The sequence below is a fragment of the Misgurnus anguillicaudatus genome, chromosome 1 (assembly GCF_027580225.2).
Source record: "Misgurnus anguillicaudatus chromosome 1, ASM2758022v2, whole genome shotgun sequence".
NCBI classification, from domain to species: Eukaryota; Metazoa; Chordata; class Actinopteri; order Cypriniformes; family Cobitidae; genus Misgurnus; species Misgurnus anguillicaudatus.
The window spans coordinates 25,257,192-25,285,140 of record NC_073337.2 but is presented as its reverse complement, the minus strand read 5'-3'; the positions used below and the strand labels follow the sequence as shown (position 1 = coordinate 25,285,140).

The following is a 27,949-nucleotide window of genomic DNA, read 5'->3' as shown; positions in this document are numbered from 1 at the left end:
TCTGGAATGCAAAGCTTCCAAACTAAATGTGTTACAACCTGAGAAACTTAAGCAAAATAAGTTTATTTCTTTAAAGAGAGAGTTCACACAGAAATAAAAAGACAAGTGTTCATTTGTCACGTTGATCCAAAACCTATATGATAGGGATGCACAGATACAAAATTTCTGTCAATACTGAGGGTTTTGCATTGTACTCCTCTTTTTAAAACATGATGTCGTTAAATGCTAAGTGCAGAGCGTACAAACTGCAATTTTGTTTTCATTGTGACCCAATTCAAAATAATCACACAGTATGACTTCTGCTGCGGTTTTCCACCCCTTTAGGCCCTGTTTATATTAGAGCATTTGCGTTTTAAAACGGCGTTTATGCAGCCTAGGGGTGTGCGATATTGACAAAAAGTCATACCTGGGTCCTTTGCTGGCAACTATAACAGACACTATTTTTGAACCTATAAAAATGTGTTTGGGAAAGTCTTATACTGTTCTAGCTCCCCCCTACAACATATTAATATGATTAATAGGTTAATTTTGATTTTATAACTAAACAGAAAGGTCTTTATGATTTAAAAAGAAAGCATTCAAGTGAACAGCACTAAACAGTAGCGAACTTGAAGCAAAAATAAATTTCAGCAAATGCAAACTTCAATCAAACATAGTAAGAGGTGAAGTATTGCTTTAGCCTACCAGAAATGCTTATTGCATTAATTTTTAAAAGTGTGCGAGGTCCGTGCACGTCCTCCGCTAGCAACACAGAAATAGCTAAAAGCGCAAGCGCCTAAACGAGCATTATATATTAATGACGTTGAGTTTATTGTCTTTATTAATTTATATTCACAAAACTTATCAACAAAACATCGATTAAAATTAAGAGACAAATTATCTGAAACAAAATTAATTTTAAAGTAGCAAACAAAACTTACATTAAACTGGAAAATGATGTCTGACCCATTACAATTCTCCCTTCATATTGGCCTTTACAACGCCTATATGGCGTTTAAAATTACAGTCTATCTTTCGTAAGCTAACTAAATTTAAAGAAAACATAAACACATTACAACAATACTCAAACCCAACAATACTCAAACATTAATATAAAACAGACATTATCTATAAGGATACATGTTAAAACAATCCGATATAGCCTTTATAATAGCTGGTTGGTAGATGTTTACTATTTTTGTCAAAACCTCCGTTGCAAACCAACATTTACATGAATAAAATAATTTTTACTTTGAAAATGATGCGCTGTCACGTTAACATCAGCTGTTCGTTTAGACTCCGTCTACGTTCATTTACACTCAGAGCAACGTCTGAGTTCTCAAACTAAAACAGGGTCTTCAGCGTTTGTGAACGAATCCGTTTATGAGGATCGAAAACGGTGATGTAGTGTAGATGAAAGGCGTAAACGTAGCAAAAGTAACGCGTTTTAAAGGATAAACGCATTAATGTAAACATAGCCTTAGATTGCTGGGATATAATCTGCCCTGATCATTGGTTGTTTTTAAGTAATCGGCCAATATCGGAAAGTGGAAAAAAATGCTTTTTTTCCCGCAAATGCCGATTATAGGACGATATATCGATGCATCCCTATTTGGCATGGGCCGGTATGAGATTTTGGCGGTATGATAACTTTAAAGTCACCATGAAACGGAAGTGGCAATTGCGTTATTTTCCCCGTGGTGACATATATCCGAGTGGAACGGCTTCTGAAATTAAATAAAACAGGGCTGGATTTGAATTTGTCCAGCGAGATCTGATTGGATGGTTTGAAATCGGGTTGTGTTGCTTATTGCTAATCGCTGTGATACAATATGACCGTAAAGAGAGATTTTGTAGAGTTTTGTAGAGGGAAGGAGATTTGTGTTTTTGATTAAAGATTATGAGGGCACATGATAAAAAAAAATTATTTTCAAACGGCCCATGCCTAATCCCTACTATATGATTTTCTTTATTTCTGAACGAATCATTTAGACACATCTTGTCTGATTAATTTTTCCAACTAAATTATTGAAAAGATCTTATTAAAAATAACAATTTGTTTATCAGTCTCATTACTGCTATAAACATGGCAGTAGGATATTTACTGAATAAACACTTCTCTTTACAAAATCTGTCAAATGAGTTCAATACCCTGGACAGAATTAAAGTACGTTGGCTATGGAAAACAACCATGGGCAGTAGTTAATTATATGAAGTATGTTGGTTTGGCTGTTCTGCTTAATAGGGCAGATTTCTCATATTTACACTAGACTTAACCAAGCTATCCATATAACATCAGGAGGACATTAACAGAGAACATTAATTGAATTAAGAGATGAGAGCCTACACCAGTTAGTTGTTCCAAAGCTCAGACGTGATGTCATGATGTGTCTAAATCATATGAAATGAACCTCAGGTGACTATTACAAAAGCAGAGCCATTTGTACTTTTTGTCATTTTTTAGTAAAACATCTTAACAACCCTAATGCAAGATTTGCTTGAAAAAAGCTATTTTAAAGGGACATTTCACCCTAAAATGAAAATCATGTCATCATTTACTCATCCTCATGTTGTTTTAAACCTGACGTATGAATTTCTTTATTTTGTTAAACACAATGAAGATATTTTGATATATGATGGTTATATAGTTGAGGGTACCACCATTGACTTCCATAGTGTTTGTTTATCCTATTTACTGCGTACTGTGTGCTTACCATCATTTATCAAAATATCATCTTTTGTTTTCAACAGAAGAAAGTAGGGGTGCAACGAATCACAAAACTCACGGTTCGGATCACATTAGGGTTTTTGAGGCACTGATCGGAGAATTTTTCTGATCAGCAAAAAAGGGGTGGGAAAAATCTAATAAAAACAAATAAAACATTTTTTTGAAAAAAGAACAAAATTGCACATTAAGTAGGGTCAAAAATTGTCATAACGTACATAAATTGAATCAAATGAATCATAACACTGTCTTTATTGTATAAATCAAATATAATTATTATTTTTTTAGAGCTACAGAAGTGATTTTCTCTTCGTCTTGGGTTGTTTGATTAACATTACTGACACAGACTTAAGTAGGTTAATTGAGGTTACTGTCTCTTTAAGATAAGCACAGACTGGTTTCTGACTCTAATCTATACATACACTTAAGACATAAATAAATGTTTTTATTAGAAAAAGAATACTGTGGTATTTTGAGATTATTTTGTTTGTATATGTGCCCTGTCAAAAACAGAAAGATTTTATGTTCGCTTGCTTTTTGAAACGCGTATCTCCGTGTGTGCACTTTTGAGTGCACTTAAACCTGCGCACACACACAGACGGAGGGCGAATACTAAACGGCGCTTTGGGAAGGAGATGCAGCATAAACAGTCTCCCTAAAAACGGTACATTGTTTTTCATTGCTTTATTTCCTAAATGTATTTTAATGGACTAAAGTATAATACGCAGTAGCGCAACTCTCTCTATAGTTTAAGGGCATAGGGATCATCACGTTTGAATGGAGTTGGACCGGACACATTCAACCGCATGTGCGTCTGTGCAAACAGAAAACTGCTCACTTTTAGCGCCTTTTTATGGTTAAATTGTTTAAAATCACTTGAGTTTTTATATTTGCAAAACACGTGCAATTGATAAACTTTCCCCATTTAAGTTTTGTATGCGAGCCGTGGGTTGTGATCCGTTACACCCCTAAAAATACGAAACTCATACAGGTTTAAAACAACAAATGATGACAGAATAGCCCTTTAAGACCTGTCTTTAGAGGAGTGATCTTGAATGTGTAGTAAATATTGAAACAAGTTTTAGCATAAAAATGTTGATAAATTGATCTCATTTTAGATATTTCTTTATAAATATTAAGAGAATAAATGTAGTGCTCTTGTTTGCAAGAAAGATAAAATAAAAGATTTAGCCACAGAGATATCAAAGTCCTCCCTCATGCATTTGAGTGACCCCAACTTCACAGTGTGTGTTCAAAGAGTCTATACTTAGATCTCATTTATGAGACATTAAAACTCAACGGAGAAAAAAACAAATAAAACTGGAGGTCTGTTTTAACTGAAATAATAAGCAGAGGAAAACAACCCAGAAACAATAACCAGGTACAGCACAGCAAAGCTTTGACTGGTGTGTTTAATTAAAGACAGATCCTCTTTACTGCATCTAAATAACTGACCCTCCATTTACATCTGACTCCAAGCCTGGAGCCAAAACGGATCTTGTGAGTGAAGCTCAAGCTGTGATCATGGATGTAGTTGCATGTTGTGAAAGGTCTGAGTAAAGAAACATGCTGCTATCATCAGCAGACTCAGCAGTGGACGTGTCCCCGTAACTCAGTTTGTACCCCAAAACGCAATTTGTATTTTCAGTATTGAAAGGATTCATAAAAGAAATGTACCTCAGAAAAGCTGTGAGTTTTAATTTAAGAAAACACACATACTGATAAAAATTATACTGTAGCATTGTGGCCCTGTTTACACCTAGAGTGATGATGCGTATTGCTTAACTCTTTCCCCTGCCAGTATTTAAAAAAAGTTGCCAGCCAGTGGCAGCATTATTTCTGATTTTCATAAATTACTGTACATCCCCGTACTAAGCAACTTATCACAATTTCGATGGAAAAAGGTAGTATTTAAACTAATCTATCAACTAACTCGTCACAGAGACTCACGTTAACCTGTCATTTCAGGTTTCAAGTCAACATGCTAGTAGCTAGCCTAGTTGAATGTCCCTCCCTCCTGCCCTCTCGAACCGGTAGGCATGTCATCGTAGAGCAGCGAAGCAATGTATTCTGGGATTTGGTGTTTTTCATACACATGAGCCAAAAACACATTTTCTGGCTTTCTCGGCCTAGAAGGCACCAATTTCTAAAAAAAACTTCAACTTTTCTACTACATCACAAGTGGCCGAGATAGAGGCTAATTCGTATTCATTCATACGACCACAATTGTACCGTTTTTATGATTTGCTTTTGCCCCTGTGATGTTGGGGTTAGGGATGGGGTTTCGTTGTTGTTTTTTAATGATAATCATGCGAACTCACTTCGTACCAGGCTTGTGCACAGTTCAGAATTGAATTGAGAATGACTCCTGAATTCCAATTCAATTCTTGAATTTGAATTGATGTCATAAACAGGATCTAGAATTACAATTCGAATTTGAATTAAAGGAAGCAGAATTGCAATTCAATAGAAATTCAAAGAAATTCATATACATATTATACAGTAAGTGAAGTGTTAAAAATGAAGCATTCAGTATATGTCAGATATGATTGCATTACATATTCTATAAATTATATTAGTTTGAACTACTTGTAAAGATTACAATAACATGAAAGGAAAACCCAGCAATTAATGTTAATTAAAAACTCTAGTCACATAATAATTAAGTTAGATTTTTTTTTTTATTGTAATTTTGTGGAACATGATGAAACATGACTTCATTTCCCAAAATGCTTTACTTTAACCAAGTATTTAAAATGGTTGCCAAACAATTTTCCAAAGTAACTTTCCTAACGCTAAATGTATGTGAGATTCTTTCTGTTGTGTGACTGTGGAATTTCTTTGAATTGCCATGAATTTAATTCCACTTCCTGTCATTCCAATTCCAATTCAAATTTAACTTCCTGTAGGGCGGAGTCAATTCAATTCAAATTCCAATTCATGAATTGAATGGAGGCCAATTCTGAAATTCTGAATTGTGCACAAGCCTGCTTCGTACAAGTTCTTACGAATTAGCCACCTTGTAAAATACCTACAAATTCTTGTGAGCTCAGGCAAGAGAGACACATTCCTGTTCACACTTGGTGTTTTAATCCGTCCACTTTCGAAGGGATGGTCTATGGGCCAGTCGTTTAAACACGCGCGGGAGAAAGGACGTGTTTAAATTGATTCGAAAAATTGAGAAAAACCCTGTGGGAAAACTCTTAGGAGGAGAAAAACCTTTGAGAGAGATAAATATATATTTATATATATAAACACGTTGCTCAGTTCCAAACAGGCTAACTATTGCGGCATAAGTATATTACCCATATGAGTTATGTGAATGCTTTGTTCTGGACAAACTAGCAATTGCGGGATAGGTACATTTGCTTGAAATTTTATGTGAAAGCTTTGTTAGTAAACATGCTGCACAAAGGTTTGTACATGTATATATTAGCTTAATATTTCAGAGTAATGGATGAAAATGAAAGAAGCAGAGAGCAACCACTTTAGTTTTATTAATGACAGTCTAAAGACCACGCCGAGTACTGTGTTCATGCTAGAAGTCAGGACAGATGGAAAAACACTGAGCTCGTACATCACACATTAGATCAGTAGGTAGATTATAGGCATTCGAATACAATCACATGAGCATCTACACCACAAAAGCAATCCGGTCGGATGCGCTTTCGACTACCTCTATGTGGTCAAAAAGTGACGACCTTAAAATGGTTTAGACCCCGTTTACACCTGTATTTCACATCGTCCACTTGTAATTTGATCGACCAAAATGCATTTTAAAGGGATAGTTCACCCAAAAATTTAATTTCTGTCATCATTTTCTCATCCTCATGTTGATCCAAATCGGATCTAATGAACACAAAAGAAGATATTTTGATAAATGATGGTAAGCACAGAGTTGACAGTACACATTCACTTCCATCTTATTTGTTTTTTTCTACTATAGATTCAATGGTTACAATCATCAAAGATGCGTTATTGGAAAAAAAATGCAGGATTTTTGGTGACCTTTTTCTCTCTTCATGACCAATTCTCCATCCAAAGTAGTTTACAGCTCTCGTGTATTTCTGTATGCGCAGATACAGTCTCGGTTCAGATAAAGAGTTTTTATCCTTTCTCTTTAGACAGCTGACAGCCCCAGTAAAAGCAACAGTAATGGTGTGCTAATGACAAATCCATGAAGCTGCTTTTGTGTAAGTCCGCCAGTCCATTCACAGGCACTACTAAGGGAAAGTGTTAAGCATTAAATCACTATCACATGCTAATTCTCCAAATCCACTATAGCGGCCGGCACAATCCCACTCATTGTTTGGCCATTTTAATGCCCTTCAACTGAGTTTAAGGGTAACGTCTCTAAATACTGAAGCTCACCCTGATGCCCTGAAAGCTTCGAATGAGTTTTAGTGACCAAAAAGTTTGTAAGTTCACCTTACATAACTCCTATAAGTGTTTTTTAATTACAATGTCTGCTTGATTCTCAACGGCCGTCATTTGCCTCCATGTTTAATTTACTGCGGTCCACATAATGATCCAATCTCCCAAACTAAATTAAACACGGCACTCGCTTGCTTGCTAAACTGTGATCTAATTAAGCAAATCTCCTAATGTTAAATTAAAAACGATACTTAAACTTGCCCTAAGAAATGAAAAACTCAAGATCGTTTTGTTTAATTTTGGATACTCCCGTGTTTTCGACGCATCTGTTGTTGATCTCCTGGTTTCTTGCGGTTCGTAAACCGATTTAAAAGGCAATGGTTTTAATTGTGGGTTTTGCGTCTCTGGTGTAATGCATACAAACTTCAGTCCAGCCACAGATCGTAAACAGGAGGGTCGAGCTCATTAGCTTGTGGGGAGGTTTTATGAGAACGTAACATTGAAGCCCTTCGGTTTCAAGCTTTTGCCTGTTTGCATCCGCGAGAGGAAATTGAATGACGTACTATCGGAGATTATGTGGTCTCATTCTTTCACATTTCACAATGAGCGCTGTCAATTCGTACCCCGCAATTAACACTGACTTACGGCCTTTCTCCTTAAAGGGACAGTTCATCATTTACTCATCCTCAATTTTTTCCAGACCCATATGGTTTTCTTTCTGTTGTGGCCAGGGACTGTCAAACCCCCAAAAAGTTACTGTAGCTGTCAAATCCACATATTCAAACTGGGCATTTCGTATTTGGTTGTGATGAGCTCAAGAAATTTGGTGCCACTGATGTTTGATCCATGTTGACTCGCCATACCAAATGCTGTTTGTTTACCACACAAAGCTTTGTATGGTTCAGAAATAATTGACAGGTTTAATGGACTACTTTTAAAGGACTTTAGCTATCTATCTTAATCATCTAACCTCTCAAAACGTACTTATATCCCATAAAACATAGTTTTTGCTCTCTTGAACCCTTCCCCTTTCTCTTCAACCTTCTCCGCCCTGTCCCCCTTTACAATCTCATAACATTCAATCATTCCCTCTACTCATCCTCAAAATGAGACTGATACCCCTATCCCAAGTTACTTTGACCATCAACGTCAGATGGCCAGATCGACTTGGTTAACAGCCATATTCTTTATCTCCCATAACCTCCCTAAATTCATCCCTGACATCCAGTGCAATGCAGTAGCGTCCATATTTCCCTATTCCCTCTGTGGATAGCACTGTGTCATTTAACTTTTCATGTGTATCCCTGTATCTTGTACAAAGCATTCCCCGTCTTCAGCTGTTCTCCTCAGAGACTCATTTGGACCTTTTCTCACACAGATCTCATAGAGGTCCGCCGGTACCGCTTCAAACACATCCCCTGGTTATGAGATCGCCGTCCTATTGTGTTTCTGGGTGCGTAAGCAGATGCGTCTACGTCAGGACTCCGTGCTGGCCTGCAAAATGATCAGGTTATGGCGTGGGAATACAGACCATTTGACTCTCTTTGCTTTTGTGAGTGCTGAAAGTCAATGCATTGATCCATTAGAGCGTCCATTTTAACGTGAAGGCGAGGGTCTGGGTAGCATTTATGTCATCACAAGAGTGCGCACGTAGTGTATGCGCACTGCTGTATTTTTAAACTCGTGTACAGTCGGTTGTGCATGCAGTATGTAGATGCATTGGATTAAGGTGCAATGTGCATGCGTTGAACCTCTGTGTACACTTACAAGTCGAATAAACTATACTTTGCAAGGCTGTTCGTTCAACCAAACGTACACGTAAAAAACAGACTATACTCTGGGCTTGTGTTAAAGGAATAGTCTACTCATTTTCAATATTAAAATATGTTATTACCTTAACTAAGAACTGTTGATACATCCCTCTATCATGTGTGTGCGTGCACCTGAGCGCGCTGCAATGCTTCGATAGCATTTAGCTTAGCCCCATTCATTCAATGGTCCCATTTAGAGGTAAAGTTAGAAGTGACCAAACACATCAACGTTTTTCCTATTTAAGACGAGTAGTTATACGAGCAAGTTTGGTGGTACAAAATAAAACGTAGCACTTTTCTAAGCGGATTCAAAAGAGGAACTATACCCCATGGCGCAATAGCACTTTTGGGAGCACTTCGACTCAGCGCAGTAACACCCTCCCTCTCCCATTATGAGAGTGAGAAGGGGAGCGGACTTTTCAGGCGAGTCGAAGTACTCCCAAAAGCGCCACCACGCCATAAAACACAGTTCCTCTTTTAAATCCGCCCAGAAAAGCGCCACGCTCCACTCTGTACCACCAAACTTGCTCGCACAACCACTCGTCCCAAACAGGAAAAACGTCGATGTGTTTGGTCACCTCCAACTCCATCTCCGAATGGCACCACTGAATGAATGGGGCCAAGCCAAACGCCATCGAAGTGTCGCAGCGCGCTCCAGCGCCCACGTGCACGCACACAGATGACAGAGGGATGCATCAACAATTCCCAGTCAAGGCAACAACACATTTCAACATTGAAAATGAGTAGACTATTCCTTTAATACAGTGGCAAGAAAAAGTATGTGAACCACTAGGAATAAACTGGTTTTCTACTGTGATTTGCCATAAAATGTGATCTGATCCTCATCTAGGTCACAACAATAGACAAACACAATGTGCATAAGGTGACAACACACAAATAATTCTAGTTTCTTGTGTCTTTTTTGAGAACCCCCATTAAACATTCATAGTGCTGGAGGAAAATGTAAGTGAACCCTTGGGTTTACCAGCTTGTTGAAAAGACAGCCACCCTGACATTATCCTGTAGGATTTTTTTTACTTTTTTCCATGAGGCAGCAAAGCAAGACCAAATCATGATGTTCCCTCCACCATGCTTCACTGTTGGGATGATGTTTTGATGTTGGTAAGCTGTGCCCATTTTGCGCCATAACATTTTTCCCAAAAAATTCAACTTTTGTTTCATCAATCCATAAAATATTTTCCCAGTAGCACTGGGGTTTACCAAGGTGCTCTTTTGCAAACTTCAGGCTCACAGCAATGTTTTTCGGGAGAGCAGCAGCTTCCTCAGTGGTGTTCTGCCATAGACACAGTGCCTGCTAAAGTGTTAAGTATGGTAGACTCGTGAACAGAGATGTGTGCCAGTTTCAATGATGTCTTCAAGCCTGTAGCTGTTACTCGTGGGTTCTTCTTTACTTCATTGAGTATTCTCCATGGTGTCTCAAAAGTCATCTTGGCTGTGCGCCCACTTCTAGGAAGGGTAGCTACAGTATCTCCATTTATAGACAATTTGTCTAACTGTAGACTGATGGAGGTCTAAACATTTTGAAATTGTTTTGTATCCCTTTTCAGCCTTATGGAGTGCAACATCTCTTGATCAGATATCTTTATAAGAGCATGGTTCAGAAGAGCTGATGCTTCTTAAGGACAGCAATCTTAAAATGTGTGAGTGTCTTAATATCTATCAAAGTTGCACTAAACCACACAATTAAACTTATTTTATTAATTGGACTCCAGTTTGCCAGCTTCTGACAAAAAAAGCTTTCAATAAAGTAATTAGTCCATGGGCTCACTTACATTTTCCTCCAGCACTGTGAATGTTTAATGGGTGTTTCCAAAGAAGACATAAGAAACTGGAATTATTTATGTCTTGTGAGCTTATGCACATCGTGTTTGTTTATTGTCGTGACCTAGATGAGGATCAGATAACATTTTATGGCAAATCACTGTAGAAAACCAGTTCATTCCTAGGGGTTCACATACTTTTTCTTGCCACTGTAGCTAATAGCATGTGCTGTGGAGGTGGTCAGGTCTAAGTGAGATAAATGAGAAGTGAGCGAAATGTGTGTCATTAACTCATTCCCTGCCAGCCTTTTTTCTTTAAATTTTTACTTAAATTTTTTTTCTTTAAATATTTTGCTTTTAAACAATCGAAACGGGGAAAAAATGTCATCCCATCTTCATTTGTTCTCTTTGTATAACCTCTTAAATATAGGTATGTTTCTTCAAAAATACAAAATTTTAAGGCAAAAAGCTGAAATAATTGCTTTTTTGTAAAGGAATCTTGTTAGAGATCCGATTTAGAATGATTATCAAAACATACACGGAGTTTAAAATTAAATAAATCTTTTAATTTTTGCTTCAGTTTTTTATAAATTGAGTAAGAGCGCCATCTAGTGGATAATAGCGAAATTATAGATTACAATAAAAGCTTGTCAGGAAAGCATCATTGGCAGGGAAATGTTTTCTCTTATTTGACGAGATAACTCCATAAAAGATAACTCGTCAATAGCGGGGAAAGGGTTTAAGAGGCTTCAGATTACAGATCAGATCGTTAAATTGCTCTTAGCCAGACAGATCTTGAACATGTCTACCTTAAAGGGGCCATGAAACAAGACCATTTTAAGATGTCAAATAAATCTTTGGTGTCCCCAGAGCACATATGTGAAGTTTTAGCTCAAAATACCATATAAATAATTTATTAAAACATGTTAAAATTGCGACTTTGTAGGTGTGTGCAAAAATGTGCCGTTTTGGGTGTGTCCTTTAAAGTGCAAATGAGCTGATGAAATTCAAACACTGATCACAATGATGGTGTTTTTTGCTATTAAAACTCAATTGTGCTTTTCTCTGCACTAAATGGCAGTGCTGTGGTTGGACAGTGCAGATTAAGGGGCGGTTTTATTATAATAAGAGGTCCTTATGACATCATAAGGAGAGCCAAATTTCAACAACCTATTTTTTCATGTGCTTGTAGAGAATGATTTACCAAAACTAAGTTACTGGGTTGATCTTTTTCACATTTTCTAGGTTGATACAAGCACTGGGGACCCAATCATAGCACTTAAACATGGAAAAAGTCAGATTTTCATGCCATGGCCTCTTTAATATGTAAAGGGATACTGTAAGGTTAGTCAATCATTTTGGAAAATAAACCCTGTCAGGGTCTTGTGTTCCCCTGAAGTGGTTTGTTATGAGATAATGACCAGTACATTATCTCATCCATAACATGGCTGCTTACAAAATAAAAACATTATAAGAAAATTTATTTGAGACATGAAACCACCATAGTGATGCAAGAGTTGGTTGTCTAGTTGGTCAAAAATGAGCCCTAGCTGTCCCACCTAAGTCAGTCCCTCCAGAAAAACATGATTATGCAATCGCATGATTCAATGAAAATCAGCCAAAGTCTGCATATTTATGCGGGGCCGCATTTTTTAAATACGGCACACTTTCGCCACATAAATTGCAGATTTCTGCTCGAAAAATGTGCTGGGCTTGCATGATTTCATAATCCCCGCATTTTTGTAGCAAAAAGTCATATATGTCTTAGCAGAAAGTTGAAAATGTTGCATTTACTTCACACATGCGCAGCCATGTCCCCTGTTGTCATGGGAATGTTAGGAAGTGACGTAATTACGCGACGTGAACATTAATCAAAACAGTTTTTGCAAATTCCCGCAATTTTGACAAGTTCCTGCAATTTCATAGCATAAAATTGCATAAATATCCCCTATATTCCATCACATTTTTTAGAAAATGTGCCGCAAGTTCAAGAATTTTTGCCCGCAACATTCACAAAAAAACTTGTTTTTCTGGAAGGACTGTAAAGAGTTCATACTAGTACCTCAAAGTTTTTTTTTTATTTTTTTTTTTTTTATTCAAGATTCAAGATTCAAGATTCAAGTATATTAAGTATATTAAAAGTTTTTTGAGCTTTTGAATTTAACGGCTTTGTCATATTGTCAAAAGTTTTGTATAGGGACTTAATGTCTGTGGCAAACATTCCAAAATTAGGTTTAGAATGAATGGATCTGGCTTTATGAATATGAAATTTGCCTAGAAGAGAAATTAGAAAAACAGTGTTATCAAAATTAATGTCCCTAGAATAAAAATCTGAAAGAAAAAATAATAGTCTCTGAAAATTAAATATTTTTTTATACCATAGAAAGACCAAAATAGTAACATCTGACCAAAAGGATTTTGACAATTGGCAATGAAAAAACAAGTGTAAAATAGATTAATCTTCTATATTACAAAATGTACATAAAGAAGATACATTGTTAAAAAATTTGCTTAAGAGTAAATTGCAAGGGTAATATCGGTGTACAATCTTGAACTGGAGTTCCTTAATTTTGTTTGGTATAACAAGCTTGTATGAAAAATTCCATAAGTTTTTGACATCAGAATTTGGATAACAGAAACTCCATTTAGATTGAGCTTTGCACCCGCTACTTGAAGATGAAGAAAGAACATTTCTAATAAAGAAATTATTGAATTTTTTATCTAAAATATTAACACCATTTATTGCAAGGGTGGGAATGTAATTATTTAAAACACCATAACTTAAATGTGCTTTCAACAAAGTTTTTAAACCAACAGGGATACTTTTAATTACTTTGTTAAAATCTTTTTGGGAAATTGTTGCACCTTTTAAAGTCACAAAGTCAGGAAAAGAAAAAAGGTTCCCTTGAGCATTAAATAAATCAGAAACAAAAAGAATATTTTGATTTACCCATTCTTTGAAGAATAGAGATTTGTTACCAGACAGTATATTTACATTATTCCAAATAATACAAGTGTGTGGGGAGAAATTATGTTTAAAGGCCATTTTCCAGGATTCTAGAGCCTGTTTATGGAAATTTGAGAGTTTGATAGGCAATTTATTACATTTGAAATTACATGACAATAAAAATTTAAGACCACCACAATGCTTAAAGATTAGATTGGGTATCCAAAACCAGGGCAAATCCGTGCTGGATAAACACTTTTTAATCCAATTAATTTTGAATGTTTGGTTAATGTTCTGAAAATCTAAAGCATTAAGACCACCCTCCTTGTAGCTATTTACCAGAGATTTCCTCTGAACTCTTTCTGTTTTATTTTTCCAAATGAAGCGGAAAAGCAGAGAGTCAATAGATTTAATAGTTTTTTGATCAATATATAAGGAGAGAGCAGGATAAACTAGGCGTGAAATACCTTCAGCCTTAGTCAGCAGAACCCTCCCATAGATTGTTAAGTCTCTCTGCAGCCAGCAACATAGAACATTTTTAATGTTATCTAACCTTGGTTGAAAGTTGTAATGAAGACGGTCTAAATTTGATCTGCAAATATCAACTCCTAAATATTTGACACACTTTTTAACATCAATACCATTAACAGAAATTTTATCTGAATCGTGTATATACAAGATTTCACTTTTCTTTGGGTTTACTACCAAACCTGAAGCTGTAGAGAAAGTGTTCAGTTCATTTAAGGCAAAGGAAACTTGTGACTCATTTTTAAGAAAAAGACATGTATCGTCAGCTAATTGACTAATTAGTAAAGAGTTCTCCCCAATATTTATGCCTTCAATACCTGAGTGCTTTATATGCAGACTTAGTAACTCAGCTGCCAGTATAAAAAGAAAAGGAGAAATGGGACAACCCTGACGAATGCCCCGGCCCATCTGAAACCTGGGAGAAGTGCCGTAAGCTAAGGAGACACAACTATTGATTCCATTATAAAGAGTACGAATGGCACTGATAAAGGAACTACCAAAACCAAAATGAGTGAGGGCTTCAAAGATAAAAGAATGCTCCACTGTATCGAAAGCTTTGTAAAAGTCGATGAACAAAATTAAAGCCTCTTTATTTATGAATTCAGAATAATCTAACATATCTATAATTAACCTAATGTTATTAGATATGTGTCTACCTTTTATAAACCCAGATTGAGAGTTTGAAATTATGTCTGCTAAACAGGGTTTGAGTTTGTCTGCGTAAACAGACGCTAATAATTTATAACCAGAATTTAAAAGGCTAATTGGGCGCCAATTATCCAAAAGTTTCGAATCTTTATTAGGCTTAGGTATGAGACAAATAAGACCCTGTTTCATTGATTCAGCCAATTCACCATTGTTTACACACTCAATAAGGGCTTCATAAAGGAGATGCTTAATGGAGTCCCAAAAAACTTTAAAAAATTCAAAGGGTAAGCCATCCGGCCCTGGTGATTTATTACATGGCATTCTTTTTAGTACATTATAAAGATCATCTATACTAAAATGTTCCTCACAAAGTTCCCTGTTGTGGTCATCAATTACTAGTACCTCAAAGTATCAGCCTAATCTCATGAGAATTCATACATATTTTATGAGATGGCTAATTCATATGAATTCGTACAAAGTTAATCGTGCAAAAACGCACGATTATCATAAAAAACAATAACGAAACCCCGCACCTAACCCCTAACGTCAGAGGGGCTAAGGCAAATCGTACAAATGTATGAATGTGGTTGTATAAATTAAGACACCTGGCAAAATGGTGGCAATTTGTACGTATTTTGCGAGGTGTCTAAATGTATATAAATGGTACAAATAGTACAAAAACATAGCAATCCCATGGTACTTTCTTAGCTGGTGTATAAATGTAAAACCAGAGCTTTAACTTGGCTGCGATGGAAATTGTATCTTGTCACGTGCAGTTATGTCATTTGTGTTTTTAAAGTAATGTGTGGTCGCACAATGTTTATATGTCAATAGTGGAGAATACAGAATGCATGTAGGGATTCATCCGTATCTGTAAGTTTCAGGATCAGATAGGAGGATTTTCTCCTGTAAAACCGCTCAATAAGCATTTGAGGTCCATCCACATCCCAGAAGATAACAATCTCTGCTAAAGCTGCAGCGTGTGAGGGCCCAAGCAGAGATTCAATTACCTCTCCAGATAATTGTGTTTTTTAGAGGGTAATTCATTTATTCCTTTGTTCGGACGGTCATGGTGGTGGCCAAACAGGAGATACGGAGAGGGAGATAATCATTCAGGCGAAATGGAAAGCTTTGTGAAGGTACTTGGGACACTAAAATTGGATCAGGCTTTTTATTACTGACTGAGGTGGGAAAGATGATATATTATCACAGCATATCCAGCCAAATCCATTATATCTATAAGAAAATAAGAGCATGTGGTATAAGAACAGATAGTTGTCAAACTAGGAAGTTGTCAAGCGCTGTATCTCTGTACAGTAATTACACAAATGCTTGTTTTCTCTAGCAGTGGTTTTCAAGCAGTGTTTGAATTTTCTCAAAGATTACGGTCCCCTAGCTAAGCCACACCCTGCGCATTGTTGTACGAGTTCCCAAACTCTTTTTTTTAACAAGGAAAAGCATCCACATGCCGAGAATCAAGAACACCATTCCATTGATATGCTTCATTGCTTCTGTGTTGTGTGTTTGTTTGTATCGCATTTATGATGATGTCATGGTAGTGAGATGGCACAACTCTAATTGTGGGTTCACACCAGACGTGTTTGAGGCGTCAAATTCCTGTCTACCGCCGTAGGATGCTTAATGATTTTGAGTGTACTCGCTTTATAATATATACTCATTGAGACATTCACACGGAAATTCGCGCCATGGGAGGGGCTTCTGCAACTCTGCTCGCTTCCTGTAATCACATCACAACTAGATCAAGCTCCTGATTGGTTAACGCGTCGCGTTTTTCCGTCAAGGTTCAGATTTTTCAACTCACACGTTTCCCGCGGCAACGCACAATTCACGCGAACGAGGCGGAATCGCTTCTACCGCACCGCGCTACAGGCCTCATTCACGTCCGCGAGACCTCCAGACGCGCGTCAACACGTCTTTACATTGACTTAACATTGAAATCACTCACGCTTGACGCCTCTACCACTGCTGGTGTGAACGCAGCATAACGATAAGCTGATAATACCACCAACTTTGAAGCGGTAATAAACGGCAGTGGATAAGCAAAGCAAGCCGAGTCGTGCCGAGCTGAGTCGTTCCACTCAGCAACAAAGGGCTATTAGGGTCCTGAGTAAAGCTAGACGTATAGTTCAGTTTTTAAGCATACGTGAGGGTCCACGTGACGCAAATTTCATCATCAGAAATTCATGCGAATTTTTTAACGTGTATACTTTTTACGTCGTGTTTGCGTCTACAGGAGAATGTAGTATGTAGCCCTGGAGATGCATTGCATTTTGTCGCAGTGGGCATGTGTCGAACGTCTGCGGCAACTTACGAATCAAACAAACAATGCTTTGCAAGGCTGTGCATTCGAACGTGCACATACATTCGCATACACATAAAAATGCGCGCTCATAATGGAAGCGACGCGGTCGCGACGCACACAGGGTGCAACACGCTGTTTTTTTCCAGGCACTTCCGCACCGCATCGAGTTAAATTTTTCAGAATCCCGCAAACGCACAGCAGGTCATGTGACAACAACCAACCGACGGTCGCGTTTTAAACGCGAAATGTGAACCGCCCCCTAAAATGCTTTGTTCTAGCCAAGATATATGTGTATTCAGAAACTGACTTCCAAAAATAAACCCACCCTGAGGAATTGTCACTAGAGTATAAAGTGTGACTGCTAGACCCAGGTGCCCCTATAGCTGTCAACATCATATAATAGTCCTAACAGTACCCACTCCCAGACGTGTAACATCTCTCTTAAGTTCACATGGGGTAACGCATCTCTTAAGATTACTTCAGACAAGAACATCCCCAGACTTCTGGCATAAGCATTCTTGATAAAGGACATCAGTTTTGGTGTCAACCTAGTTGACCTCATGGATGAAGATGGATATTCTTATCCTCCAAACCCTTATTGGGTGATTCTCACAAAACCATTGAAACACCACGGCACTAATGATTTTAGCTTTAAAATGTGTAATATAGTAACATTAAAAAGCATCAGAATTAACACAATACTGTGTTCTACCTTGCACAATGTGTGATTTCAACATAAGAATTTATAATTGTAAATTTTATCTCATTTTCTGCTGAAATTCTCATTACCGCAATGTGTCCGGCTGTGTTTGAACATGCGTTATGTTGTAATTTAATTAAATTAACACTAATTATTAATATTAAAAATATTAAGAAAAAAAATAAATGGATGTTTTGCTAGACTACTTTAGGTGACAGAAAAAATATTTACTGAATATTCATGTATAATAATAATGAAGAAAAATTAGGAAAATGATGTGTCCATGCCTGATGTTCTCATCCTCCGCAACACTTTTTGAGAACAGTTTAAGCACACATACAGAATTTTAATAAAGTTTGATTTTGAGTGACCAAGCACATGGACCAGTTACTTCAAGATGGCTACCAGGTAAGATCATTTTTTACAGTTAATTTGAAATATTGTCTTGTCAGAATGCTTACACGACATTTTGATTATCATTACCGCAACAGATGCTTATTAAATGTTAATTTAATTAATAGCAGCATAATACTTTGATTTAAAATGCATGTGCAGAATCTCCAAATTATGTTCTTTCAGGTTTGTCATGTCATTTTGAAAATATGTCAGTGTTGATGTTTTCTGACTGTTGCGGTAATGAGATTTTTTAGGACTAATTTTTTAAATTATGTTACAAAAAGTGTTAAATGATAAGTAAAAGTTTTTAAATTAATGTTCCCATTTACTCCAGAATTTGTTTTTCAATGTCTGGTGGGAAAAAAAGTAAATTTAAGCAATTTTTACATTTTCATGCTTGACATTTTTAAAACCAAGTTTTCGTGAGAATCACCCTATTTATTTCTGAGGCAAAGCACCAAGCCAAACAATCCCATCACAGTACTATTAAAGTTATCATCTGGCTATAAAATGTAACCTATAAATCAAATCTCCTCTTTAATTAGACCAACCAAACATTAAATCATCCTGGTGTCAACCTGTTAGCACCTGATCCAATTCAGAAAGATTTCCAACACCGGAGATAAAATGAATATCATTGTCTCTGTCTGCACACATCAAACAAAGATATACCTTCAGCTCTTTAATCGTCGTGGCAGTCTTATCGTAACAGTGCTCTTATAACTCACCCGGTACGGCCTAGACCACGCGTATGCATCCCGCAGTGCATGCGTAAATACAAATGCACGAATGAATCTGCCTTACAGCATGTTCCCAATTATATACTACTATCTTTCTTTCAGAAACACCTCATTTGTAGTCCTTGCGTGAATCAAAGAGGCCGCAACAAAAGGAAGATGGAGGTGCGTTGACTGCAGCCACTCAAAGGTAAAGCCGATAGCAGCTCAACAATAGCAGCAGGTGAGTTTTCTCTTTAGCGGTAAATGGATCCAGTCATAGTGAGGACAGATCTTATCAGCTGATACATCTGTAGTGAAACTGACGACGACTTGTGTGGGCCAGATACGCGTTTACTTGCTCTTTGTGCCGCTGTCATTACTTTACTTTAATCTTAAAACCTCTGTGGTGGAGAATGCGATGGACTTGAGAGATAACCAGCACATCATATTATATTATACATTGAGGCTGTGAACCAGCACAGTTTTCTATAACTTATTTTTGTGATAAGCTTGTACTGTATATAAAGCTGTGTGAACAATGACCCATGCAATGGAGATTTTCTCAATTCACTCAAATTTAAAAGGCGGAAAATGAAACTTTTTTTATCAAAAAGCATTATAAATTCAAAAGTAACAAGGAAGTTGCAAAACTAGGCAGCCATGTTTATTTTAGTCATGCAAGACTAAAGTCCTATCTACTTGAATTGGGAAAAACAGATGAAGAGTTTGGTTCCAAAACGCAATAAATCTATTTTGACAAATTTCGGTTTTTATACCAAGAAAGTGACAAGATGAAAACCACTTTTTTCTGTTACAAACTTTCACATAGCATCTTTAGGTTATAAAAACATAAAAAATTCAAATCCATAACTTGATTTTCAAAGATTTATTATAAAAACGAATTATTTTTTCCACAAAATGCATGACAGTTTTTGTTTCAAAATGCTAGAAATCTATTAATTCAATGTACAAATGTGCATTCATCTTTGCCAGTTTATATTCATTTAGTTGAACAGTTGTACACACTGATTAAAAAAATAAACGTTAATGTCATTAATCAAAACACTTACTTTGTCATATTAAGAACACTGTCATTGCAGTGGTTATACTTGACGTCATTGCTTAGCATTTTTCACAGCGATCAGCTGTAAAATGTTTTGGTACTGCTTGATTTTCATTGACATTGAGTAAAATAATGTAAAGTTATTCATAAGATCCTCTGGGGTCAATGTGTTAGCATGAAAGAAGCTTGATGCTGTCGGGAGAACAAGCACACTTCTCCCGAGTGCTTCGTGTAAATTATTAGATGTTGATGGCTTACATTTCTTTCCCATCACAGAAAACCATCACAGGTTTATCAATGCAATTAAAGTATTATTTTGTTTTGTTTGTTGATCACGAAGTACAAAGTAGATGAGTAAACTAGGACTCCATGTACTCAACGCGCCGCCATTGTTTGTTTACATTGCATGAACGGTGGGCTGTAATTTCTGGAATGGATTTATTGCATTCTGTAAAAAAGGAGGAGTGGCGTTTATCGCATTTTGGGAAAAAAGGGAGAAAAGATGACAGAATAACACGGATATTGGATTTTGCGTAAAATTAATTCTTTACTTTTAAATACTGACCTGATATAATACTGATTTTGGCAGTAACTCCTTTTTTACAAAAATGGCGTTTATCGGGTTTTGGAACCAAACTCTTCAGATACAGATCTCTAAAATCACAATTAAACAACACATTTCTGACCAACAATTAAACTTGACATTTTTTGTAACAGAAACTGTACTGTTCTTAAGCTCAAATAAATATTGAGATAAATCGCGTCACGTGACTATGTACAGAGCCCCGCCCCCAAAGAATAATCATGCGTGTTCAAGTTCATGTGGAGCTGCGCAGTCCGATCGGCGAGGTTTGCCATTTGCAGTCGAGGTAGTTGAAGACGGAGGTGTCAAGTTGGACACCTGCTGCTTGCCGTAGTGACGTGTGCGCTTTTTAAAAAAATATATATATTATTAGAGTAGTGAATTTGTCAAAAAAACTAATCTTTTAATAAAATGTTGCAACCAGAAACAGTTTATATTGAATAATTTAATTGCTGTTTATACTGCATGCCCGAAAATAACGAAAAAATTTACCTATAAAATAAAATTGATCTTTCGCTTCTTTCATTTTATTACATCACACAAATAACATATTATGGTTATTTTAACGTTTTACCTGTTATAAAAACATGAATTTATTAAAGATGCATAGAAAGGAAAATTCTTCAGCGAAGCCAAGTAAAATGAAAAATTCAGCCGATGGCCGAACATTTTTTTTCTTTTTCCTAATTATTTTATCACTATTGCACAAGTTACATTTTCAGAATGTCCTTTTTACTATATTTATTTATATTTATTTAACAATAAATTTTTCCTCTTTCCCCGCCAGCGTTTTAAAAAACGTTGCCAGCCAGCGCCAGCATATTTCATGATTTTCACAAAATGCCTTCCAGAAAATGTTCTTCTTAAAATATATAAACATACAATATCTCAAATGAAAGAACAGACCCTCTGCTTAAAAAAAGTTTCATCCTACCCTTATTTGTTCTCTTTTTTATCACAGCTCTCAAATATGGGTAGGTTTCTTCAAAAACACAAACTTTTTAGCAAAAAGCTGAGATAATTTCATTTTCCCACAACTGATCTCTAGTCAAGATAAATAATAGTAAGTTGAAATGACTTGTAAATCTGAGTTGATTCAACAAAAATTTTTAAGGCAGTTAAGTATTTTTTACAGTGCATGGAAGCGTTTTCTCTTAATTGTCGAGTTAACTCGTCAATGGCGGGGAAAGAGTTACATTACACCTAGCCATAGAAAAACTTGTTAAAACTGTTCCATTTACATTCGACCACATAAAAAAGTCTTGCCATGTTTGCTGCATTTGCACGTCTCTTACTCTACACTGGCTCACTGTATTTTAACGCCATACGTCACAGCCACATACCGTTGGCGCCAGCTCAAGTCGGACAAAATTTCTAACCGGCATGCACTGCTTCAAGCCAGTCGCCGATCCGTCTGCTCAGCACCGCATGAAGTCGAACACACCTATAGTCTTTATTGATTGATGATTGGTTCTTTTCAACCAGAAGGCGGGACTTAAGTCGCCAGAGTGGCCATATTGAGCATGACATTGTCCTCTATTCATATGCTCAGTTTTCTTATATCCAAAATCTTTATTTAAAAGCCAATTCAAAGCTTCACCCATTCAGTAAACCTTTTAACAGTAAAACATTTGATATTTATTCCACAAAAGGAGATATTTTGTTAATGATGTAGGTAACCATTGACTTCTTTAGTATAAAAAACAAATACTATGGAAGTATGTGTACCATCAAATCAAAATTTCTCCTTTTATGTTCAACAAAATAAAGAAACACATATTTTTCATTTCAGGTGAACTATCCCTTTAAGTGAAATGGAGCCCGAGGGACGTGCAGTGACAACAAGGGGTGTATGTGACCCATATCATTCTTCCTACAGTAGGGAAATCAGGTTAGAAACTACCCATCATCCATCATGCTTGTACAAAATGTTTGGCTTGTGTTAATGCATGTTAGCGAAGAGTCAAGCATATGTGCACAGAATTTGGCCTATAGTGAATTTTATGCTTGAGTTTAAGGTCTGTGTTTAATGTGGCATAGCGCCGATGAGTCTAAATGTGAATCGGCATAGCTTTATTTTTCCTATATCATCATAAGGATGTCTTTCCTTACCAGCAGCAGTGTCAGGATGTGAACCTGGACACAAAGAAAATACCCAAGGATACAAAGAGTCGTTGTTCAAGGCATAGTTCAGCCAAAAATGACCAATTTAGTGAATATATTGCGTAAAACGGTTAAAGGTACCCTAGTAAGTGACCTATTAAGAAAATGGGTCAGAATGTGAAATCGAGGTTTAAGTCTTATAATGTAATGATGAGATTTGGAGCATGAAGGTTTGAATTCACTCATTTCAATCTTTGACACGACCTTAGTCAATATTAAAGATATTAAGGTTATTTTTTCACAGAATGTTCTTTACATCATATAAAATTACTTGTATTTGTGACAATTCCTTACACAAAGGTATTTGATGGCTTTAAAGGACTTGGCACACAACGTCATAGTGTTGGACAACAAGAACAAGAACGAGGGTGTATGACCACCGTAGACCGCATTGCATTTTGGGTGTCATTGATGGATGGAAGTGTCTCTTGCTCATAACTGATGGTCACGGAGTGGAGCTGAGAGACATTTATTATTCCCTAATTCTGTTAAAGTCTCCATATGCCAGCTGCCACTTTCCCTGCCAGCCAAATTTCATACCGGGCCAAATGGCAGCATCCCGCTCACTCAATTACAGTTAAATACAAGATCTGAAGCTACACTTTAGGGATGAATGAATCTCTCTCAGAGATGTTATAAAAATATAATTACTGACCAGCACCACAAGAGGGCAGCCTGCCAGAAATATGTTGATGTTTCACACGTATGCCCATCTTTGGTGGTGTATGGTGCATTCAGTCTTGCTGTTTGCCCCACACAGAGCGGTTTGCTGACTCTGGCAGTTTCTTCAGTGCCATCGCTTAAGGCTCTGACCGTTAAAAGTAACAAGCTTACCATTACCATGACACCCGAATAACTCCTCATCATAGCAGAGCGCACAATAGTCTTTACAGGAACCTTTCATTTCAAACCATCCCGTAAAAATTCCCATTGGAAATCACCTTGTGCACGTTTATGCTGATTTTAAAACACGCTGATGAAACATGAAAACAGCGCTTGGAGGCTTTAGGCATGTAATGGAGAAAAACTGTGGGGCTGTAAACAAGTGCTGAATTGATTGTATGTTTATTTCAGTTGGCCTGGTCTGCCTGCATTGAAAATGTTCAATCACTAGAAATGTTGCCCCATTTCCTCTGTCACTCGTTGATTATTTAGCTGGTGGTTTCCACAGATCAATGTATTTGTCCTTACACTGAACATATTTGTGCACCACTTTCCAGCAGGCCTTAGAGATTTGGGACACTGTGATGTTGTAAGAAATGACAAGAACTGAAGCAGAAATTTTATTGCATTGCGACACTAATTGTTTTATTGTAACGTGCAATTGTAGGCCTGTATATAAATATTGAATACATATTGAAGTATCGAATTTGAACAAAAATGTGTTTAATTCTTTCCCCGAGTTGTCTCATCAATTAAGAGAAAACGCTTCCCTGCCAAAGATGAGTTTTTGCGACAATCCATATTTCCGCGTTTATCCACTAGGTGGCGCTCTTACCCAACTTACCAAACACTAAAACAGTCACTGATCCAAAAACAGTAAAAACTGTATGTTTTGATCATTGCTCTGAATCTGGGGCCTCATTTATAAAATGCTGCGTAAAAACCATCCTACATTTGATCTCAAGATTATTTTTCAAAAATGTGTATAAACCGAACGTATGCGCAGAAAACGCGCGTACCCGTTTCAAATCTATAAATCGCAAATGAACTTGAACTTATGCGCAGCTGAGCAGTTTCAGATCTTTGCCTTTAGACGATGCCTAATTAATGTCATAGACATATAAAAGAGTGCTTGTCAATGTTTAAATCCTTTATGAACAGCAAGAATGGCTTTTTTTCCAAAAACCTGCAGCAATCGGATAAGCAAAAGTGCGTACGTCAGACCCTGACGTGGCGCTAAGCACTTTTCCACGTCAAATACGATTTTTGCGTATACACACTTTACGTTCAAATCTTTGCATATGCACGCTTTATAAATGAGGCTCCTGATCTCAAACAAAAGTCCTTTACAAAAGTGCAATTATCTGAAATTTTTTGCTTAAAAATGTGTATTTTTCAGTCCTTCCAGAAAAACGCAGAGTTTTTTGTGATTGTTGCGGGCAAAAATCATTGATCTTGCAGAACGTTTTCTTATAAAATATGTTGGGATATGCTGGATATTTATGCAATTTTATGCGATGAAATTGTGAGAAATTGCAAAAACTGTTTGCAGCTTTTGCAGCTTTTCAATAATGTTCATGTCACATAATCACGTCACTTTATACCGTTCCCATGGCAACAGGGGACATGGCTGCGCATATGTGAAGTAAATGCAACATTTTTCAACTTTCTGCTAAGATATATGTGATTTTTGCTACGAAAATGTGGGGATTTGGAAATTATGCAAGCCCCCCATATTTTGCGCACGGAAATCTGCAATTTATGTAGCGAAAGTGAGGCGTATTTGGAAAAAATGCTGCCCGCATAAATTTGTCGACTTTGGTTGATTATGCGTTGAACCATGCAAAAGTTTTTCTGGAGGGACTGATTTTTTAAGAAACCTACCCATATTTGAGAGTTGATAAAAGCGAACAAAGAAAGATCAAATAAAACTTTTTTATGTTTATATATTTAAAAAACAAAAATTTCATTTATTGAAAGTAAATTATTATGTTATTTAAAACTATTTTGATATTTCCATATGTACATTTGTGCTGGTTTGTACAGCTCTAAACTGTGTTTGTATATCATTTAATCAAATTTATTAAGTTAACAGTTTCATTTATAATAAAATATATATTTCAAAATCATAAAGAATGAGATTAATTGTACACCGTAAAAAATACTTTGCTGCCTTAAATTTTTTTGTTGAATCAACTCGGATTTACAAGTCATTTCAACTTACTATTATTTATCTTGACTAGAGATGAGTTGTTATGGCTACAGGTGAGTTGTTATAACTTATAAAATTAAGTTGACTTTTCTCAACTATATTTTATAAGTTGTGACAACTCATCTCTGTTGACATGAGTTGATTTAACAAAAAGGCAGCAAAGTATTTTTTACAGTGTATAAATACCATTATAAAATGGTTAGTTCCAGTCCTTAATTCTGATTGGTCAACAGCTGTGTTTTATCATTAATATGATGACCGCTGCATCACACAATTCTGCACTGCAACAAATGCAGCATTTTTGTCAAATCAACATACTTAACAAATTGAATTGAACTAATTATCAAGTAAGTGAAAACCTAAAAATAGTAGGTTGAATTGACTTGCAAAACCAAGTTGTTTTAACTTCATGCTGGTGTGTGTGTGTATCACTGTATATCAACTTAAACATGTTTGAAACAAAGTATAGTCTCTCGTACTTTATTGCTTACTGAAAATATTCTAACAATGCTTAAACAAATTGTAATGTTTCAGTATCCTAAACTTAACTTGAATTTATTATTCTATCTTTCAGGAAAAGTGGAGAAAATGGCGCTTGGGTTTCAATGTCAACAACTGAATTCTTGTGAAAACAAGTCAAGAGATCATCGTTTCTCAGCACCGAACAGTTTAACATCCAGAACTCAATGAAGACTGTGGTTACCCATCGCATCGGTTGCTTACTATAACTGACAGCAAGGTATAAATAATAGTGACCTCCGTACCAGATCTTTTGGGCCACACAAAAGCTACTGCTTTCTGAGAGGCCTCGGTACATGAATTAAAATTCATAATTATGTAGATGGGAATGAAACATTGTGACCCAGGCCAATAAATATTCACTTTATTCTTTCTTCGCTTCTTAATAATTAGAGCGAACATTTTTAAATGACTTGCAAAGATAAAGAACGTGAGACTGAGCTAAAGTGAAGAGATTTTTAAGGAAAGAGAGACACAGTTATGCACCAGTTTAAAGGGGGGTTAGAGGCCTTGAGGGTATTTATGTTTCTTATGAATGAGAGCCTGTGTTTTTATAAACATTCACAGCTATACACCGACCACCGAACTGTGAGCACAAGCAGGTCTTGAATCTTCACTGAAAATTTTAATGATGGTGTTTTTCTTGAATGACTTGTTTTCAGAGTATGTTGCGTGAACTGCATTTTTACTTATAATTTATCGTACTCTGACCCTTTTTAACACATACTTTTCATAGACACATATACTCCAAAATGTATCGTAATGGATCATGCAATGTGCCGTTTCAGGTAAACTTGGCTTGTTTTAATCGTTTTTAGATATATGACTCAGTCTGAAAACCCAGCTAAAGTAATTTTTTGTGTTTTTAAAGTAATTTTTTGTACAGAAAATCACTGCTCATGACGAAAAGAACATTTTGTGTGTGTGTGTGTGTGTATGTATAGCCTTGATACCTTTAATATCGACTAAGTAAGGTCATATCAAACATAAGGAAACGTTAGCCTGGATTTCACAAATAAAAAAAAATGTATAGATACCTATACCTAACCCTAACCTTTTGCAGTGTATTTATTCATGATTTATGTCTTTTTCAATTCAATATTTAATTACTTACCATGCATTCAGAAGTTCATGTACATCTAACACGAAAAAAAGAATGTGTGCACCCTCTAGTGGCACAATGCAGGTATAAATGTAAAATCAAAAGTTTAGCTAGTTTTCAGATGTTCATGTGTATGTGCAAAATTTTGGCAAATGCATACAGATGTTACTGTCTTTGCCGATTATGTAACCTTACATTTTTTTTGTAGAATGTATCAATATATGTGGATAAGTGACAAAAACAGTTTGGCAATATGAGAAATTCAAAAATCTTTTTAAAAAAACGTGTTTTAAAAGCACGCATCAAGTTTATTTCAATGCACATAGTGTATTTATGTTAATTTTATGCAATAAAAAATTACATTTTCACCGTTTTTATGAAAGTTAAGACTGATTGAACCTGAAAATGTCAAATGGTGTAACCACCAATTGTGCCAAAGAATGAGAAATATTTAATATTTTATGCACCCTGAATGATTTAAAAAACGAAATCTTTTTAAAATATAATTTTATTAGTTATTTCTAAATGTAAATTCTAATGTGTTTTTGTAATATTTGTCCTGACATATGCTGAAAACAGCTTTGTTTTCTAAATAATCTTTGACATATTATGTAAAAATGTATGTAAAAAAATTATATTACACTAAACTGATTATATTTTATTCCACATTTTTTATGAATACATTTATATATATTATATTTATATAAATAATT

General features: G+C 36.1%; 1 long non-coding RNA gene across 1 annotated transcript in view; it reads left to right on the top strand.

Moving 5' to 3' along the window:
- LOC129432609 (uncharacterized) overlaps nucleotides 1-27,609 on the top strand; it is an 86,078-nt gene extending 58,469 nt beyond the window's left edge. The window contains exons 3-4 of the long non-coding RNA XR_008640197.2: nucleotides 19,055-19,172; nucleotides 26,190-27,609. This is a non-coding gene — a long non-coding RNA (uncharacterized lncRNA). The remainder of the gene's footprint in view (nucleotides 1-19,054; nucleotides 19,173-26,189) is intronic.
- The last annotated feature ends 340 nt before the right edge of the window (nucleotides 27,610-27,949 follow it).